This window comes from Lissotriton helveticus, chromosome 5_1 (genome assembly GCF_964261635.1).
Source record: "Lissotriton helveticus chromosome 5_1, aLisHel1.1, whole genome shotgun sequence".
Classification (NCBI taxonomy): domain Eukaryota; kingdom Metazoa; phylum Chordata; class Amphibia; order Caudata; family Salamandridae; genus Lissotriton; species Lissotriton helveticus.
In genome coordinates, this window is record NC_136065.1 from 1,798,768,442 (window position 1) to 1,798,787,416 (window position 18,975).

Consider the following 18,975-nt stretch of genomic DNA (forward strand, 5'->3'; position numbering starts at 1 on the left):
AATCGGCCGACACCGGCCCTGGCAAAGAGTTCGGCGGCATCCACAACCCCCACGGGGGTGAGGGGGCCAGCCGAGCACTTTGCCAGGGCCGGTTTTGGTTCCCAGTCCGGCCCTGCTGCAAACTGGTCTAAACTCGCCTTCTGCAGACTGACTAGGATCTTCTTCAGACTAAATAGGTGGGTTTGAACAGTGATGGGAAGAGAATGGCAATTGACTGTAGACCCCTTATGGGCTGCCACATGAGACTGAGGCTTTATATTAGACCTTATACTTGATGCTTGGGGCACGTGTATCACTTGATGTTTGTGCCACATATACGTAGTACTTTTTTGCCTACTGGCTTCTTCCTTACTTTTGGCTAATGCCTTACCATTGGTCATGTCCTGTGATATTCTGAAAGGTGGCATTTCATATTATGTCTTAATCCAAAATGGCAGGACCTCGGAAGTCGCTGGAGAATGCACACATATAAGTACAAGCTTCCTTCGGAAAAGATCTCACCTGGAGACCATCCCTGTTGATAACGAGGGGTCAGTGGACTATAGCTAATTTCTATGGTAGGCGAGCAAGTCCTGCATAAGGTGGTACATATAGAGGGATTCTGTGTTGCACAGGAAGAAGTCTAGTGACTTCTGTGACTTGTGCAGGTGTAGCTGGGGTCTACCATTGGGGACATCCCTGTAAGATACAACATACCCCCAGCAACATACAGTTGAGTCAGTTGACCAGAGCTAAATATGACCGAAAATCTCTGTTGATGTCTCAGGCCGAACACGCAATATAGTCCAAACTGACAACGCAGAGCCTTTAAATGGCAGCATTTCAGAAGGCAAAATTAAAGAGGCCATTGACAATATGTCTTCCAGCAAAGTATCCAAAGATCACGGTTTCCTCTTGGAATTCTAGAAGATTAACAAAGACAAGCTCTGGTATGTTATGCAATTTGATTGATGAGGTGCAGCAGGAAGGTGAACTGAGTCGGGAATTCAATCCAATCAAGCCAATATTTTGCTTACCCCGAAACCTGGTAGGGACCCTTTGCTATTCCGCCAGTTACAGGTCCATCGAATTATTAAACATAAGTATTAGCAAGTAGACTGAGCCATTTAATCATGAACCCAGCCTAGTCATGATTTCTGACCCGCAGAGTGTCAGGAGATAACGTGAGATCCGTAGTGCATCTCCTATGGCAGGTTTTCAAAGACTGGGAGCAAATGTTAGCTTTAACTTTGGACACTGAGAAGGCAACTGGCCGTGTTTTCTGGGTCTACCTTTTCAGGATGTTAAAGCCACTGGCCTGGGACCCAAATTCATAAACAAGATCTGATATCTTCGTACAAGGCCTAAGGCACAGCTGTCTTTTTGAAGGATTTCATTAGATTCTTCTCTATAAAGTGCAAAACTCAGCAGGTGTGCCTCTTCAACTTTATATTGGCGCTTGAACGCTCAGCACCCAAAATACACACGCATACTGCGTTCAAGAGCACTAAGAATGTCTATGCGTCACCAAAAACTTTTTCTATATGTGGATGACGTCCTCCAAATGCTGTCAGAGCTTATGAGCTCAATACCGGGCGTGATGTCTATAAATCAACAAGTTCTCAGTTGTTGCTACAATTGAACCAAACCTACTACCAAATCAGTCCTGGTTCATCAACCTATTCAGTGCGTACCCCAAAATCTTAAATGCCTGGTTATCCCTAACAATCCAGACTTGAAGGCCGTAGCACGTGACAATATCCAGTCCCTTCTACAGTCCCTTCTGCCACAGGATTTTGCTCCTTGGTATGGTTTTCAAATTAAGTTATGGGGCAAGGTCCTGGTTATCAAGAAGAGATGAACAAGGGCCTAAGTGTTAATTATGTTTTTGCCATGCTACCCTTCAGGATCACGAACACCTCCCTGTTAGAGCTACCACTGTGCCGGAGGTCTGTGACTGCCTCACATGAAGTCATTCTACCTCCCACGCCAGCTGCCACATATGGTCTACCTACTGCCCATTGGCTCACCGATGTCCCTCTGGGTGTTACTTGAGAGACACTTGCAGTGTATGAAGGGAGGCTTGGATTTAATCAATAGCAAAACCCCTGCAACAATGGAATTCAACAACCTGATTATGAACGCTACTGGGCTGGCCTTGTGCACTGTCCATAAACTTTATCGTGTGGACTGCAACACACAAGAGTACCCCCTTTATGGGAAAATATAGGATGTAAGATCGGAAACAATGAAATAGGATGGCGGGAAAAGTTGGATGCCGGCTTACTTCCCACAGACGACGTAGTGACAAAGGACAGTTTACATACTTCCAAAAACTCCATAAGGACTTTGGTTTGAGGTCCCCCTCAAATGCAGTAATACAACCAATGCACCTATTGTGTGAGATCACGGCTGGGGAAATAGCACTATATTCTGCCTCTGCCCCTATTATGTAAGTACTTTAACATGTGGGGCAAGTTTGGGGGAGTAATACTGGAGCAACAATCAAGCGCTGCTTCTCTCCTCTGATGGCTGCAGATCTTCTATCCAGGTGGCAGTAGAAATTCTCCCCAAAGTTCTGACGAGGAGTGTTTTAACATTTCTGGGTTTCATTACAGGGGACATAGGAAGGCCAGGCTCACATTCTATTTTGTTGCTTCTAACTGGGTCACCACCACTCATGCACTCCGTAGTTGGCAAGTGAGATTATTCCAAGTCCCTACACATGGCACTGTAGTTCATCCCTCATACATCTCTCCTTACCCGCTTTGCATCATAGCACCAGGCTATCTTCTGCACTACAAGCGCTAAGTAGCGACCTCACTCCCTATCTTCCAGGCTCTCTTATTGGTAGTTATGTCATATAGTGGTATAGTATAAATGGTATAGTAACACATTTTGACTTACCAAGCCCTCTCCCGCTATACATAAGCCTCTTATAGTTGCAAATGTTGGCCTCTTTCTTTGCTCCCCTCTCCTGGCTGCTCTGCGAACATGCACGTCTGTCTTCAAATAAGTTTTATTTTGGATACACCTGCTACTTTGTTTTCTTTTGGTTTCTAACTATAGTTACACTCTTACCGCCTTCTCTTTATTTCACTATATATTTTGGAGCCAAATATTTACTTCCGCTCTCCCCAACTTGCTGGTGACCTCTCAACACACTTGCCCCGGCTCACATCACAATCCTAGTTCCCCTCTGGCCGCCCCGATAGAGTTTTGATACAATCTTCTGGCTGTTAATGGTCCTTGACTGTATTGATGGGAGCTTGTCTTGAATACTCACTGATGATGTGACAAAAATCGATCGATCAAGAACAGCTTTACAAAATGAAGAATGATTGTCAGTCGTCGAACGAACAGACGAGAGTGGGTTGCCAAAGAGGAGGCGAAGGGTTGGAGTTGTCAGTGAGGAGAAGCCTGCAGGCAGATAGTGTCATTGTGGCAGTAGAAAGGGACGGCTGGAAGAGAAGTGGAGTGGTTGGCAACAATGAGAGGGAGCTGGTATCGAGAAAGAGTTGATGGAAGTAAGGCAGGTGGTAATAACCCATGGGAAGGTATGGTCGGCAACAAGAAGGGATGAACGAGAATGGGAAGGGAATCTTGGCAGTGAGGTGGAGAGAAGCAGGAGTGGCAGACAGGAGAGATTGGTTGGCCAAGAGAGGACTGGAATAGAGAAGGAGTGGTTGGCAGTAAGAGCAGGTGGTTGGCAGTGAGCATGGGTGATTGGCAGTAGCGATTGGTGGTTAGTAATGAGGACAGATGGCAGTGAGGGTGTCAGGTCAGCAAGGTGGCGGTGAGTAAGAACAGACAGATAGCAGTGAGCACAGGCTATTTGTGATGGAGTGGCGGTGGTTATTAACCAAGGAGAGGAGGCAATAAGGAAGAAAGGGGTTGGGAGTGGGGGATATGTGTCAGGCAGCGAAGAGGGGTGATTGAGGGATGGCTGGCAGTGAGGAGGGGTGACAGGCAGTGAGCCAGATGTGGTTGGCAGAGAGGCAGAAGTGGGTGGCAGCTGGACTGGCGCTAGGCATCGTTTATTGCACAGTCCGTAAAAACTGATTGGTGGCGCATTATATTTTTTTAATGAAAAATTAAAGATTTGGAGACTAGAAAAGTAGGGCTTTGCTGCCCTATTAATTAACTGCGCAAAACCTGAATTATCATCAGGAGGCGAGGGTTTTGAGGGATACAGGTCAGGGTCATTATCATTATCTGACACTGCGTCATAATCCTCCCATGGGTCTGTGTCTTCTGGGATAGTATTATTATCATCCCTAGGAAGGTCCCCATCCCCTGTGTCACTTTCTACATCTGTTTGAGGTGTAGATGGGCGTGGTGTAGAAGGTGGAGGAATAGCTGGCAGAGTATGAGGAAGAGGAGAAGAGGGTGTGTCCATAGGCTGTGGAGAAAGGGGAGGAGTTGTATTTGTCCCCGTTGTTCTCTTCTTATGAGGAGGAGCTTTGTCCTCCAACTGTTGAGTCTTCCTCTTTTTTGGTAGTTTTGTCACCACCTTGCCAGTTTGTGGATCAATGAACAAAGTCTTTTGATTTGGATCGGTTTGTTGCTCCGGTACCGAAGTCTTTGGGTCCGAAAGGTGCTTTTGCTTCTGTGTCTCGGTGTTATGTATTTTCGGCACCGAGAATTTGCTCGAGTACGATTTTTTCAGTGTCGAGGGAGTCTTTGACGTCGAAGCATGTTTCGGTTTCGACATGGAATGTTTCGACTGCACGTTCTCCTTGGTATGGAGCTTCGGTGTCGATGTCGATGTCGACTGTTTCTCGGCTCCTACATAGTGGGAGGCCGAGTGTTTCAGTTTCTGTTTCGTTGCCGAGCCAGAAGGCGGGGCGTCGGAAACTTTTTTCGGTTGTCTGACCGGGCTCGAAGGCGGGGTCGACACCAATCGGGGTCAGTTTTTTGGTAAAGGGACGTCGTCACTCACGGTTTGATGAACGTCGACTTCTTCGACTTCAGACTCGTCCGCTTCCGACCCCAACCCGTTCTCCTCTTCTTCTTCCTCCTCAGGGTGTTGGACCTCTAACAGTTCTGGGATTGCATTTGACTCCATCCTCGACATCTTGTGTCTTCGGGCTCGACGGTTTCTGATCGTCGACTTGGAGGAGAAAGCCGCGCAGGCTTCACAGTCCCTGGATTCGTGGTCAGGTGATAAACAGAGGTTGCACACCTCGTGTAGGTCCTTGTGTGGGAATTTAGCACCACACTTTGGACATTTTTTTAATGGAGTCCTTTCCATGGACTCCGGGCTGGACTACGTCGAGATAGGCCTCCCGGTCTCGTCACAGTAGAGTTGTGGACATCTAAGCGCGTCGAAATGGGAATGAACTCGTGCTCGATAAACAATACCGTCGAATTGGAAAGGGAATAGGCGCCGAAATATAGCTTCTTTCTCGAAGTCGATTCGGAGCGCTTCGATCCTCATCTGAACCGATGGCGGAAAAAAACAATCTAAGGATGGAGCCGATGCCCGTGCGCACTATCACCCAAAGGAGGAGTCACCAGTCTCGTGACTACAAAAGACTTCTCCAAGAGAAAAACAAGTGCAATCATCCGGGCCCAACACCAGATGGCGATCTATTCATAAATGTATCATCTGCAGCCCATATGCCTCGAACATTAAAGATTTGGAGACTGGAAAAGTAGGGCAGTAGTGATGCAATATTTTATGTATGATTATAAGGGCTGGATTTGGAGGCAACTCTAGATCAAATGGTAGTTCGTGCACGATGATTCTTACGAACTGTGATATCCTGTCATGTCTTGAGATGCCGAATATGAGCCGGACAGCTGCATTTTGTCTATGTTGAAGTTGATAGATGAGGACGGCTAAATAAACATTCACAGGGTAATCCAACCGAGACTGAATCAAGACTGCTGTTATATATATCAGTTGTTGAGGATGTAGGATAAATGTTTCTTAACATCTTGAATTGGCCAAGGCAGATAATTGACAATTTTGTATCTTATATTTCGAGTGATAGATTGGTTTCGAGATGGATATGGAGACTGCGTATGTTCTTTTGTGAGGACGGAGGAGTTTGCGTAGATTCAGGGCAGCAGGCTGCGAGCCAGGAAGGAGATGCTTTGGTCCTTAGCAGCACCTCGATTTTGGTAGTATTTGGAAGCTAGAATACCTCCACTAGCGCATTAAAGTAACACAGTCTTTCCATCCTATGCAAGGCTCATATTTACACTCAGATGAGACAGGCTAAAAATTATTTGAGTGTCCTCCACTTACATACAGGAACTCCCTAATCGTAGGAGAGTGAATTAAAAAGCAGTATGGACATGATTGACCTCTGCAGTTCAACTGTTTATGTGTGGAATGAAAAGGTGGTAACATGCCGATCTGCTGACGGTCGGATAGAAACGTGTTTGACTCAGCAACTCAACCTCAGCTCCACTTCAGCTAGAATGTTTTCAAGATCTTATGATATATGATCTTGAAGGCTGTTAACAGGTCTAAAAGTATTAGTGTCAACACCTCCATTGCTACCCTGTGACCAAGATCAACCTAACCCAATAGGTTCACCAGATCAGTACTGTGTCCTGTCTAGAACCTGGCTTGGAAGGTATCCTTAAGACTGTTTTCTCTCTCCAATTTTGAAATGATATTTGGACGCTATGTTATATTCTTTTTAAATATTAGCTTTTAATCCTTTATCCATTTTTTCTCTTGTTTAGATGTGTAAATACTGGCCATGCTCATAAAATACTGGTTAGGTGGCAGCCCTCAAGGCCTGGTACCACTCCCCAGGGTCTTGTAGCCGCCCCCAAGGAAACTGGCCTGCATCATCTACAAAGTCATCATCAATCAATCAATTAATCAGGGTTTTTGAAGCACGCTACTCACCCATGAGGGTCTCAAGGTGCTGGGGGGAGGGAGGGGAGGGTACAGGCTGCTCCGTAGGTCATTCGAAGAGCCAGGTCTTGAGGTCCTTTCTGAATTGGTGCAGCGTTGGGCTTCGTCTGGTGCAGAGTGGGAGTTCGTTCCAGGTCATGGCCACGAGATAGGAGAAGGATCGGTCACCCCCTCTGGCCCTGTGGATGCGGGGGACTGTAACTGAGGCTAGTTTGACAGAGCGGAGGTTTCTCTTGGGGGTGTGGAAGGAGATTAGTTTGTTGAGGTCTGGTGTTATGGGGGGCTTTGTAGGCGTGTGTGAGCAGTTTGAAGGTTATTCTTTTTTTTGACAGAGAGCCTGTGGAGGTCGTGGAAGTGTTGAGTGATGTGGTTATGTCAGCAAATGTTGAGGATAAGTCTGGATGCGGCGTTCTGGACGGTCTGGAGTATGTGGAGGAGCTTTTTGTTGGTTCTGGCATAGAGGGTGTTTCTGTAGTCCAGGCTGCTGGTGACAAGTGCGTGGGTGACAGTCTTTCTGGTGTCGAGGGGATCCATTTGAAGGTCTTGTGAAGTATGTGGAGGTCGCTGAAGCAAGTGGAGGACACGACGTTGATCTGGCGCTTTATAGAAGAGTCTAGTATGATGCTGAGGTTGCGAGCGTGGTCCGTTGGGGTGGGTGGGTTTCCTTGTGCGGGATACCACCAAGAGGGGGTGGAGCCGAGGAAAAGGACTTCTGTTTTCTCCGAGTTGAGCTTCCGGCAGATGCTGCTCATCCAGGATGCGACGTCTCATCACTTCTTGGAAACTATGCCTGGTGATGTCAGGTTCCTTGGTGAGGGAGAGGATTAGCTGGGTGTCGTCGGCGTATGAGTCTATGTTGAGTCCGTGTTTTCTGATGATAATGGCGAGGGGGGCCATGTAGACATTGAAGAGTGTGGGCATGAGGGAGGATCCATGGGGTATTCCGCATCTGATCTCTGTAGGTTTGGAGAGGAAGGGCGGGAGTCTTATTCTTTGTGTTGTGCCTGAGAGGAAAGATTGAATCCAGTCTAAGGATGCTCCCTGGATGCCGGCGTTGTGTAGTCTAGCTGCTAGTGTGCTGTGGAAGACGGTGTTGAAGGCTGCTGAGAGGTTCAGGAGGATGAGGGCTGCTGTGTGGCCTTGGTCGAGGAGGATGCTAATGTCGGCGGTGGCAGCTATGAGGGTAGTCTTGGTGCTTTGGTTGCTGTGGAATATGGATTGAGAGGTGTCTAGGATGTTATTGGTTTCTATGAAGTGAGCTAGCTGGGTATTGTCAACTTTCTCTAGGACTTTGGCAGCGAAAGGGAGAAGTGAGATGAGCCCGAAGTACTTAAGATCTGTCGGGTCTGCGGAGAGCTTCTTGAGGCGGGGTTTGACTTCGGAGCGTTTCCAGTTGTCGGGGAATGTCGCAGTCTCGAGGGAACAGTTGATAGTTCGGAGTAGTTCGGGTGTGAAAGTGGTGGCGGCTCTGTGGATGATGTGTGGCAGGCAGGGGTCAGTAGGCGCTCCGGAGTTGATGCATTTCATAGTCTTTGCGGTGTCTTCTGTGGTGAGAGGGGTCCAGGTGAGGAGGGTCTGCTGGATGGCATCGCTAGGGGGGGTGTTGGGGAGGTGCCGTGGTCTTGGTCATCAAAGTTGCCGTACAGCGGCTTGATCTTGTGGTGGAAGAAGGAGCTGAGTTTGTTGCAGAGGTCCTGGAAGGGTGGGGGGTGGGCATTGGTAGTTTCGCTGTTGGGTCTGGTATGATGGCAAAGAGTTTCTTGGAGGTGTGGGAGTTGGAGAATTCTGTCTTGGATGAAGTTTCTCCTAATTGATTTGAGGAGTTGGTGGTGTGCTGTCGTGGCAGCCTTGAAGGCGGAGCGTGCTCACTGGGGTTTTGCTGTTTCTCCATGTTTTCTCCAGTCATCGGCAAGAGCGCTTGGATTTTCGGAGGTCCGTGGTGAACCAGATGGCTTTCGTGTTGTGTAGCCTGGGGGAGTTCTGGAGAGGGGCGAGTGTGTTGGCGCAGTTGGTAATCCAATGGTTGAGGTTGCTTGCTGCTGTGTTGGCATCTGTTGTAGTAGGGGGAGGAGTGCAGCTGAGGGCGGCGGTAAGGTGTTCTTCTGAGACTTTGTTCCAGTTTCTGTGTGGGAGGCGTGGCGTGTGCTTGTGTGTGGTGGGTTTCGAGAAGGAGAAATGTGGTTCCGTATTGTGGCTGAAGCAAATGTGGTTTCCTCTGGCGAAGATCGGGTCGAGCGTGTGTCATGCTGTGTGTGTGGGGTGGAGATAAGTTGCTTCAGTCCTATGTTGGTGAGGTTCTCCAGGAGGGCAGTGGTGTTGGGATCCCTGAGGTTGTCCAAAAGGAAGTTCAGGTCTCCGAGCAGTATGCAGTCTGTGGAGGTGAGGGTATGGGGAGCGATGTAGTCTGTGATGCCGTTGGAGAATAGGAAATGGGGTCTCGGCAGTCTGTAAGCGAGTGTTCCGCAGAGCATCGTTCTGGGGTTGGGCTGGATCTGGCAGTGGATGTGTTCCATGACGGGCGAGACGTTGTCCGAGTTGGTGGTTGTAGGCAGGAGGGAGCTTTTGTGGACGATGGTCTTTCCTCATGATCTTGTATCCATTTGGGATGGCCATTGCAATGTCTGTGGCAGACTGGCATTGGTCTATGTCTCTCTGAGGAAGGCAACGTCGGGTGAGTGGGTGTTGAGGAGGCCCCAAATTTCTCCGGCATGTCTGTGCATGGAGTGTACGTTGAGGAGGATGTAGCTCAAGGGCTTAGGTGCGGTGGCGTCCGGTGGGTTGGGGGTGGCTGTTTGGGTCCGTAGGTGGGTGAAGGTGCGGCAGCAGTGTCGGCAGGAGATGGGACCGTGGGTGTTGCTCTGCATCAAGAGCTGGCAGTTGTTGTTGCATCCAGGGTTGAGTGCGTGGAGAGTGCGGGGATCATAATGGCGGGGGGGCTGGGGACCAGGGTCCCTAGCGCTGGCCACGGTCGGGCCACGGATGGGCGCAGACGGGCTTGTCTCTGGTGCAGCCGCACAGCGGCCACCATTAAGTAGGGGTCAGGGGAGGGTGGACATCTGGGAAGTGGAAGCGGGAACACGCTGAGGGGGAGGGGCGTGGGGGCAGCATCGGCGGTAAAAAGGACCGGGGAAAAGGCAGAGATAGAAAAAGGCAAAGAAAAAGTAAATGAGAAAAGACAAAGAAATAGAAAGACAGAAGAGAAGAAGGCAGAAGAGATCGGCAAAAGAGAAAGGCACAACAGAAAAGGCGGACACCCACAGAGCGGAATGGCAGAAGAGCAGGCTCTTCCACTAGACCACCAGGGATGAGGCACAGGCAGGAGCCAGCGGGTGGAGGAGGGCATCGAACACCTACCTGGTACACTAGAAGGCGTGGAGGGCAGTGTCTCGATGACAGAGTTGTGCGAGGAGAGAGCAGTAACTCAGAACAGGAGGGTAGAGGTCTTGCTCTCCCTGGAGTGCAGCGGCCGCCATTAAGTAGGGGTTGGGGTGAGGGTGAGCAGATGGGAGCGGGAACAAGCTGGGAGATAGGGGTTGCAGGGGCAGCAGTGGCGGGAAAAAGACCAGGAAAAGGCAGAAATAGAAAAAGGCAAAGAAAAATAGAAAAAGGCAAAGAAAAAGAGAAAAAGGCAAAGAATTAGAAAGACAGAAGAAAAACAGGCAGCAGAGAAAGGCACAACAGAAAAGACAGAAAAGGCTGACACCCACAGAGCGGAATAGCAGAAGAGCAGGGTTCTCTTCCACTAGATGATGAGGTGCAGGCAGGAGCCTGCGGGTGGAAGAGGGCTTTGAACACCTACCTGGAACCAGAAGGCGCTGAGGGCAGTGCCTTCAAGGCGGAGCTGCGCAAGGGGAGAGCAGTTACTCTAAGCAGATATCATAACTGGAGTGTCTGCCTACTTGGATGGTAGGTACTCCAGTGGTTCTCCACACACCCCCAACAAGGACACCTTTCAGACAGAAGATGAAATACTCCTCTCATTAAAGAACACTACATTATGATGCAGGAACAGTCCACAAACCAGCTACCCATCCTACCACATATTGACTGTCTTTGATCATCTCTCAGTTACCTTTCAGCTAGGTTTGCGCTATGCAAATACCACATGCATAATGCATTCAATACGCTACTCTAGAAATAATTTAACATTTGGTAAATATATACATTTTAGAGAGATCTAGGTCAAACGTGTCCACCCAGTATGACTCGTATAACTTATTTCCACTCAGCATAACTTTCTATTTATTAATGTCCGTATTTTATTAACATTATTTATGTTTTAATGAGATCCATAGCAGGAAAGTTGGTTTTTACAAAGTCCCTTCAAGAAGCAAGAGCACTACAATTGTTGGCAGTGGGAATATGTAGTTAGTAATGAGGAGATATGGCAACGAGGGTGTGTAGTTGAAAAGAGTAGGGTGGTTAGCAGAGAGTAGAGTGGTTGGCAGAGAGCAGGGTGGTTGGCAGAGAGAATGGCTGGCTGGCAGTGACCGGAAGGATGCACCCGGAGTCGGATAGAAAGACATTGGACAGACGCAGAGCGAGAGACGAGCATTATGTGAGGATTTAAAGGCTTATGGTTACATAAGACTGCGCGCAATCTAACAAGCTACTCCTCCCCTGGGCAGACGAAGGCCTCCCTGGGCAGACGAAGGCCTCACTTCGCAGCCGCGCTCCCCACCGCCAGCACGTGCCAAGCATCCGGGAGCAGCAGGGCCCTCTCAAGGACTCCTGCCCTCGCGCTGCAGCACCGCCTTATCACTGAGGCACATTCGGGAATCTCTAGTCTCTCTTCCATATTCATGAAGCTGATAAAAACATTACCAGTTTTTAATCCAGGATTTCAGGGAGGGGGAACCTTGGACTGCAGGGCGCTCGCTCCCTGTGGAGAGTCGTCACTGTGGAATGAGAGAGTCTCCACTCAAACCCCCTCCCCCCCTCACAGACCACCCCAACCTTCAGCACTGCGGAGAGTGCTTGGCAGACCCTGCCCGCCTAACCCTCCAGTCACACTGCATCATGGCGTCCCTGCATACCTACCTAGCCACCGTCACCGCACCGCAGCACTCTGTAAACACAATCTCACACACATCTACCATTCTTTCACTACAACACTGCTTTCTATAGACACAATCTCTTGCATTTGTAACCATCTCCCTGCATTAGCTTGTAAAGACCATCTCATACATATCTGTCCTTCCTGTCACACTGCATTAGAGTGTAAACACAGCCTCGTACATATCTGTCCTTCCTGTCTCACTGCATTAGAGTGTAAACACCGTCTCGTACATATCTGCCCTTCCTGTCTCCGTGCATTAGCTTTTAAGCGCCTGCACCTGCTTGTAAACACCGTCTCGTACACATTTCCCTCTTATTTCACTGCCTGCTACATAGAGGTCTTTCTGTTTTACTGTATTACCATACAAACACGGTCTCAAACACATTAGCTTGTAGGAAACCGCACCAGCTTGTAAACGCTGTCTTGTACACATATACCCTTCTGTCTCACTCCGTTAGATTGTAAACACCGTCTCATATACATCTACCCTTCTGTTTTATTCCTTTAGATGATAAATTCCGTCTCGTTCACATTTACCCTTCCGTCTCACTCCTTTAGATTGTAAACATTGTCTTGTATGCATCTACCCTTCTGTCTCACTCCTTTAGATTGTAAACACTGTTCGATACACATCTACCCTTCTGTCTCACTCCTTTAGATTGTAAACACTGTTCGATACACATCTACCCTTCTGTCTCACTCCTTTAGATTGTAACCACTGTCCCGTACACACCTACCCTTCTGTCTCACTCCTTTAGATTGTAAACACGGTCTCCTACACAACTACCCTCTGTCTCACTTCTTTAGATTGTAAACACTGTCTCGTACACATCTACCCTCTGTCTCACTCCTTTAGATTGTAACCACTGTCTCGTACACATCTACCCTTCTGTCTCACTCCTTTAGATTGTAACCACTGTCTCGTACACATCTACCCGTCTGTCTCATTCCTTTAAATTGTAACCACTGTCCCGTACACATCTACCCTTCTGTCTCATTACAGCAGCTTGTAAAGACTTCTCATATCTACCTTTCTGTTTTAATGCATCGGTTTGCACACACCATGTCATGCATATCGAGCCCACTGCCTCACTGCAACAGCTTTTAGAGACCGACTCATACACATTGATCTCTCTGGTTGACTGCATCCCTGCATAAATACCCACATATCTTGGTTCCGTCCATGTATCACTGCGCAGAAACCCTCCCATGCCTATCTACTCTTCTGTCACACAGCATGAAGCAAGTTGCATGCCAGTCTACGATTGGTGATATCAAAGGGTTTGCAACGTGAGCAAGGGACCCGCGTCTGGGCATACCCAGCCAACTGAGGGAGAACAAAGCGATACCAAAGGGAAAGTCTACAATTGGTGGCATCCTGGCTGCCATCAATGTGTAAGCACTACATGTTTCTGTATCTCACTGCTTTGAATGGGTGCCTCTCCTCAGGGCACAGCATTATTGCTCTGAACAACTCTACCATGGGTTGAAACTGAAATGCCATCCCTTCTAGGTCCAGACCCCTGGTCTCAGAGCATCAAAGGCTCACCCCACCCATGCAAGCTGGGCCTTTGTCAGAGGGTGTGCTGCCGCTGTAGCATTAGGATACACAACTAGAACTGCAAGCAGGGCTGAGGAGGCTTCTGGTAGGAGTCGTATTCCGAGAAAACAAATAGAGGGTGTGTTGTGGCTTGCCTTAGTTATTATGCATCCTCACAGAGTTCAGAGTCCCTGCTACTCAGCCAGTGAGTGAGGTCATTCGATGGTTGGAATTTTAAGAGTGTTTGTGCTTGGATGAGAGGACAGTTGGAGTGAGAAGGGCTGAGCAGCAGGATGCTGCTACTGAGGGAGTTTACCTGATTTACTTGTAACCTGATCTCAACCCAATAAACCTACGTCTTTTATAATCTAAAAGACAACATTGTCACTTATTACGGCCACCTGGCCTCCTCCTAAATTTCTCAATACAGCTCATGGAGCATATTGCCCAGGGCCTGACTGGCTACCGGGCAGTTAGGAATGCTGCCGAGCTGCTGCCTGATTTTACTGCAGTGGGGGCGGATTTCGTCCATGGAGACCTGCGTGAGCTTCGAAATACGTAAAGCAAAACGAATTTCGTTTAGCTCACGCAGGTCCCCATTAACGAATTCAGCCCCCAGCTCAGCAGCATTCCTAACTGCCCGGTAGCCAGTCCGGCCCTGATATTGCCCCTCACATTATCTCCACCAAAAATGTCTTACTACTTGGAGATTTTAACGTCCATAGCGAAGTCTCCTCTAATGCAAACGCTACTACGCTCCTGACGGATTTAGCCACTTTAGGACTGGAGCAGATTAATAATGGCCCTACCCATCTGGCAGGACATACCTTAGACCTCATCCTGACTACCTCCCCAAATATCTGCTGTGAGGCCCCCTGCCCACTCATTTGGACTGACCACTCTCTACTTCATTTTCACATTAAAGAAGTAAGGGACACCTCCACTCCTATTATACCCTCCCACAGCTTGAGAAGACAATGGCATAAAATCACGCCCGACCACTTCACGAATGCCCTACCCACCAATATCAATTTGACTTCTAAAAACATTGAGGAGGACTTGGCCAATTATGAAATTCTAGTTTACACTACATTAGACCAACTGGCCCCACTAAAACCCTTCCCTACCAAATCCAACATAACACTGGCAACATGTTTCTCTCCCAATCTACAAAAAGAAAAAAGCCATTGCAAAAAGCTAGAAAGACGCTGGTGTCTGTCACATGACACAATTGATAAAGAAGCCTACAAGCGCCTTCTGGCCCTATACCATAAAAATCTAAAGAAGGCACGCAAAACCCACATTGAGTCACAACTTAACCAGGCAGGAAAATCCTCTAAAGAACTCTACCGCATTCTTAACTCTTTCACGAACCCTTAGGCATGTCATAACGAAGTAACCCCAACACAAGACCTTTGTGACAAGCTGGCTAACCACTTTGCTCAGAAGATTGAGAGCATTTACGACAGAATCACCAAGGATAAGGACCTTCAGAAAGACACCACCACCCTCTACCCCTCACACTTCCTCATTGCTCATTCCTTGGATTGCTTCCCCCAACTTACAACTGACACAGTGGAGTCCCTAATGAAAACAGTAAAACCAGGCTCCCCTCAGGATATCCTACCTGCTAAGGTATCCTCGCTACTTCATAAACAGTTGGCACCAATGATCTGGCCCATTCTCAACTCCTCCCTGACCAAGGGCAAATTACCTTCCGAATGGAAGGCTGCCCAAATAATTCCTATTAGAAAGAAACGCAATGCTCCTCCGGACGATTTGTCTAACTAATGTCCTATCTCCCTGCTACCCTATCTGAGTAAACTTTTGGAGAAACACGTTAATAAGTACCTCTCAGACTTTATGGAAGTAACAGGAGGCTTTGACTCCTCACAGTCCGGTTTTCGTCCCAGATTTAGTACGAAGTCAGCACTTATTGCAGTCACAGATAACCTTAGGCCATTCCTGGATAATGTACAGGCAGCATTACTGGTGCTGCTGGATTTGTCAGCAGCGTTTGACACAATATCCCATTCCATCCTACTAACTAGATTAAGAAACCTTGGTATCCAGAATCTTGCCTTTCAATGTCTGTCAAACTTCCTAATACACCGTACCCAAACTGTCAATCTCTGCACCTTCCACACTCTAACATCAAGAGTTGACTAAAGTTGTGCCCCAGGGAGCCTGCCTTAGTCCCACGCTGTTTAACATTTATGTGGCTACTCTTGCAGATCTACTTAGGAAACCGGGGCTTCATCCCAATCTCATACGCTGATGATACCCAGCTCCTAATGGCATTTGACAAAAACTCTATCAATACTCAGTCTGCCTTCTCTCAAGGTATGACAGCCATTTCGGCCTGGATGAGGAACAACTTCCTTCAGCTAAATGCTAGTAAAACTGAAATTATGCTCTTCGGAGAGGCGCCCCTACTCTGGTCTCCAGAGTGGTGTCCTACTAACCTTGGTCCCGCACCGATCCCGAAAGCAGTGGTGACAAACCTAGGAGTACATTTAGACCAGAAACTCACTATGAAAGAGCAAGTTTCAACCACCATGAGCTCTTGTTTCCACAAGTTAAGTCTTTTGAGGAAGGTCTTTCCTCCCTATACCGGTCCGGAAAACTCTCCTTGAGGCACTGGTAATAAGTCGTCTTGACTATTGCAATGCCCTCTTGATCTCAGCTAATGAATCCTCTCTTAACAGTCTCCAGGTGGTCCAAAACACTGCGGCCCGACTAGTCTCCAATTCTTCTGCCAGGACCGCTTCCTTGCCTCTACTCCTCCTACACTGGCTGCCCATCCGCAAGCGGATACGTTTTAAAATCTGCTGCATAGTACACAAGGCACTACACAGCAACACCCGGAGCTATCTCGCCGACAGACTCATACGATACCAGCCTTTGAGAACACTCCGATCTGGCTCTAAATCGCTCCTTGCGGTACCTCGTGTAAAGAAATCCCATATAGGTGGGAAAGCCTTCTATCATCTGGTCCTCTCCTACTGGAATCAACTTCCTCTACACCTCCACGAATGCAGCAACTATTTGCAATTCCGCAGGTTGCTTAAAATCGAACTCTTCTGAACCCCTCTGCTGACTCTGTAGCACTTTTGTAGCGTGGAGATACCCCTTTGGGGTTCAGGAGCTTAACAAGACAAATAAATAAACATCCTTGATTGTAACAGGGTGACATTTTACATATACCCCAGGCCACTGCTGCTAGTGTCCATGCAGATCAGGTGACCAATGGAAGGGTGGGCAGGTAGGTCTACTTCAAAACAGGAGGCAGTGGTTGTTCATGCGGTTGGCAGGAGATGCAGCTATGATGTACTCCATGTCCACTGGCTCTCCTGCTATGGAGGGACAGAGTGGATAAGGCCTCATTTTCTTTCCCTTTCTGTTTTCCACCACTGGTCATCATCCCAAACCCACTGGGCACCAGGGAGGGCATCAATCAGAAGGGACTCTCTTCTCCTTTTCACAGGGGTCAACAGAGGATCCAACCACCTTTTCCGGATTCATTGTGCTCCTTGTGTTTGCTTGATTAGGTTGTCCTCAGCTTCTCTTGCCCCCTCTCAAGCTCCTCTGACCTCCCATGTTCTCAAGCCCCCCAGGCCTCCTATGACCTCATGCTCCTCGGGCCTCCTGTGACCTCAATCTCTTCAGGCCTTATATGACCTCAAGCTCCTCAGGCCTCCTGTGACCTCAAGCTCCTGAGGCCTCCTGTGACCTCAAGCTCCTGAGGCCTCCTGTGACCTCAAGCTCCTGAGGCCTCCTGTGACCTCAAGCTCCTGAGGCCTCCTGTGACCTCAAGCTCCTGAGGCCTCCTGTGACCTCAAGCTCCTCAGGCCTCCTATGACCTCAAGCTCCTCAGGCCTCCTATGACCTCAACCTCCTGAGGCCACCATTGACCTCACGCTCTTCCAGCTCTCCTCCAGCCACGTAACCTAAAGCTCCTGCAGCCCAATCACCATATCCTCCTCTGTCTCCAGAACCGTGTAGTCCTTAAGCCTTACAACCTTATATCCTCAGGCCTAATTACCTTTAGGTGCATTGGGTTTCATACATTACACTGTGAGGTCACAATGTGACCGCAATCCCTACTGAGAAGCAAGCAGAACAGTTCCTCGATTCTGGTTCTTTGGATACCCAGATGTCGAACAGGCTCAAACTATTTTTAACATTGTAAATGTTTAACTGCACCACAGCAGGGGGCTAGGCCTGCAGATGGACATGAAACACTCTTAAACTAAAATGCAACCAGCAGTGGACTTCAAAAGCCTCCCCCGGGGATTTGTCTGAGTCACCAGAGTTAAGTGATTATTGTACACGCAAACCTGTTCAAAAGAGAGCAGTGATGGTCTTGCATGAAAACGAACACACATTACCAAAACAATATGTATATTATTTTCTTTCGTCTCTTATTCGGGAAATCAACTATCAACCAGGCAAGATTTCAATGGAAACAATCCAATTCAACATTTTCCTTTTCCCACTGTTGTCTCAAGTACACACATATCCTGTTCCTGTAGGACCCCAACAGTACCAAATGTTTGGGGCTTGTTGATGAAAGACGGCCCGTGCTATGAATAACATGTCAGACTCCATCCCTGCATTCAGAAGCAAAGCTCAGCCATTCAAGAGATGACAGTAAAAAAAAAAAAAATGAAAACTTCCTGCCAGAGGCCGTGATGTCGGGATGTGCAGCCGTGAGCGTGCACATCCCGAAACCGGAAGTTCGGGTGCGCTATGTTATGTTATTAAATATTTTATAACGCGCTCTGTCACTCGCGAGTATCCTGGCGCGGAGCGTGGAATGGTGTGCGGAGAGCAGAGAGGGGGACATATGGGTAAATTAATCGGTAATATTAAACAGATGAGTTTTTAAACCTTTCTTAAAGCATGAGATGGTCTGGGCTGCCCGCAGGTGGAGAGGGAGTGCATTCCAGGCTCTGACAACCATCACCGAGATAGACTGACCTCCCAGCCTGGTGAACTTAAATCTGGGCACAGCCATCCTGCACTGATTAGCTGATCAAAAGCAGCGATTGGGGACATAAAGAGAAAAGCGTTTTCTCAAGTATATTGGCCCAAACTGATGGGTCGCTCGAAAGGAAAGGACCAATGCTTTAAAGGTAATACGCTGTGCCACCGGAAGCCAGTGTAGGCTACGCAGATGAGGGCGAATGCTGGATCTCCTGGGCAGATTAAACAGGAGTCTTGCAACCGCGTTCTGAATCACCTGGAGCCCTTTGATCAGCTAGGAGGGTAGGCCACAGAACAGGGCATTCGCGTAGTCCAGCCTGGAAAGAATGAGGGCGCACGCCACTGTCTCTTTGGCCTCTCTTGGCAGAAGAGGAAAGAATCTGTGTAAAGCTTTGAGAGTTCCAAAGCAGGCACCAGTAAGTCTTTTAATATGGTCTTCAAACTTCAGATCATTTCCGAACCAGACCCCCAAATTCTTAGCAGGACCGCCCATAGATTTGGGGCAAGGTATGTCAGGAGGCCACAAGA

At 48.3% G+C, this 18,975-nt stretch overlaps 1 protein-coding gene across 1 annotated transcript in view; it reads right to left on the minus strand.

The window, feature by feature from the left end:
- Positions 1 to 18,975, minus strand: part of MYO1D (myosin ID) — a 620,564-nt gene that overhangs the window by 165,830 nt on the left and 435,759 nt on the right. The gene's annotated exons all lie outside the window — the stretch shown is intronic.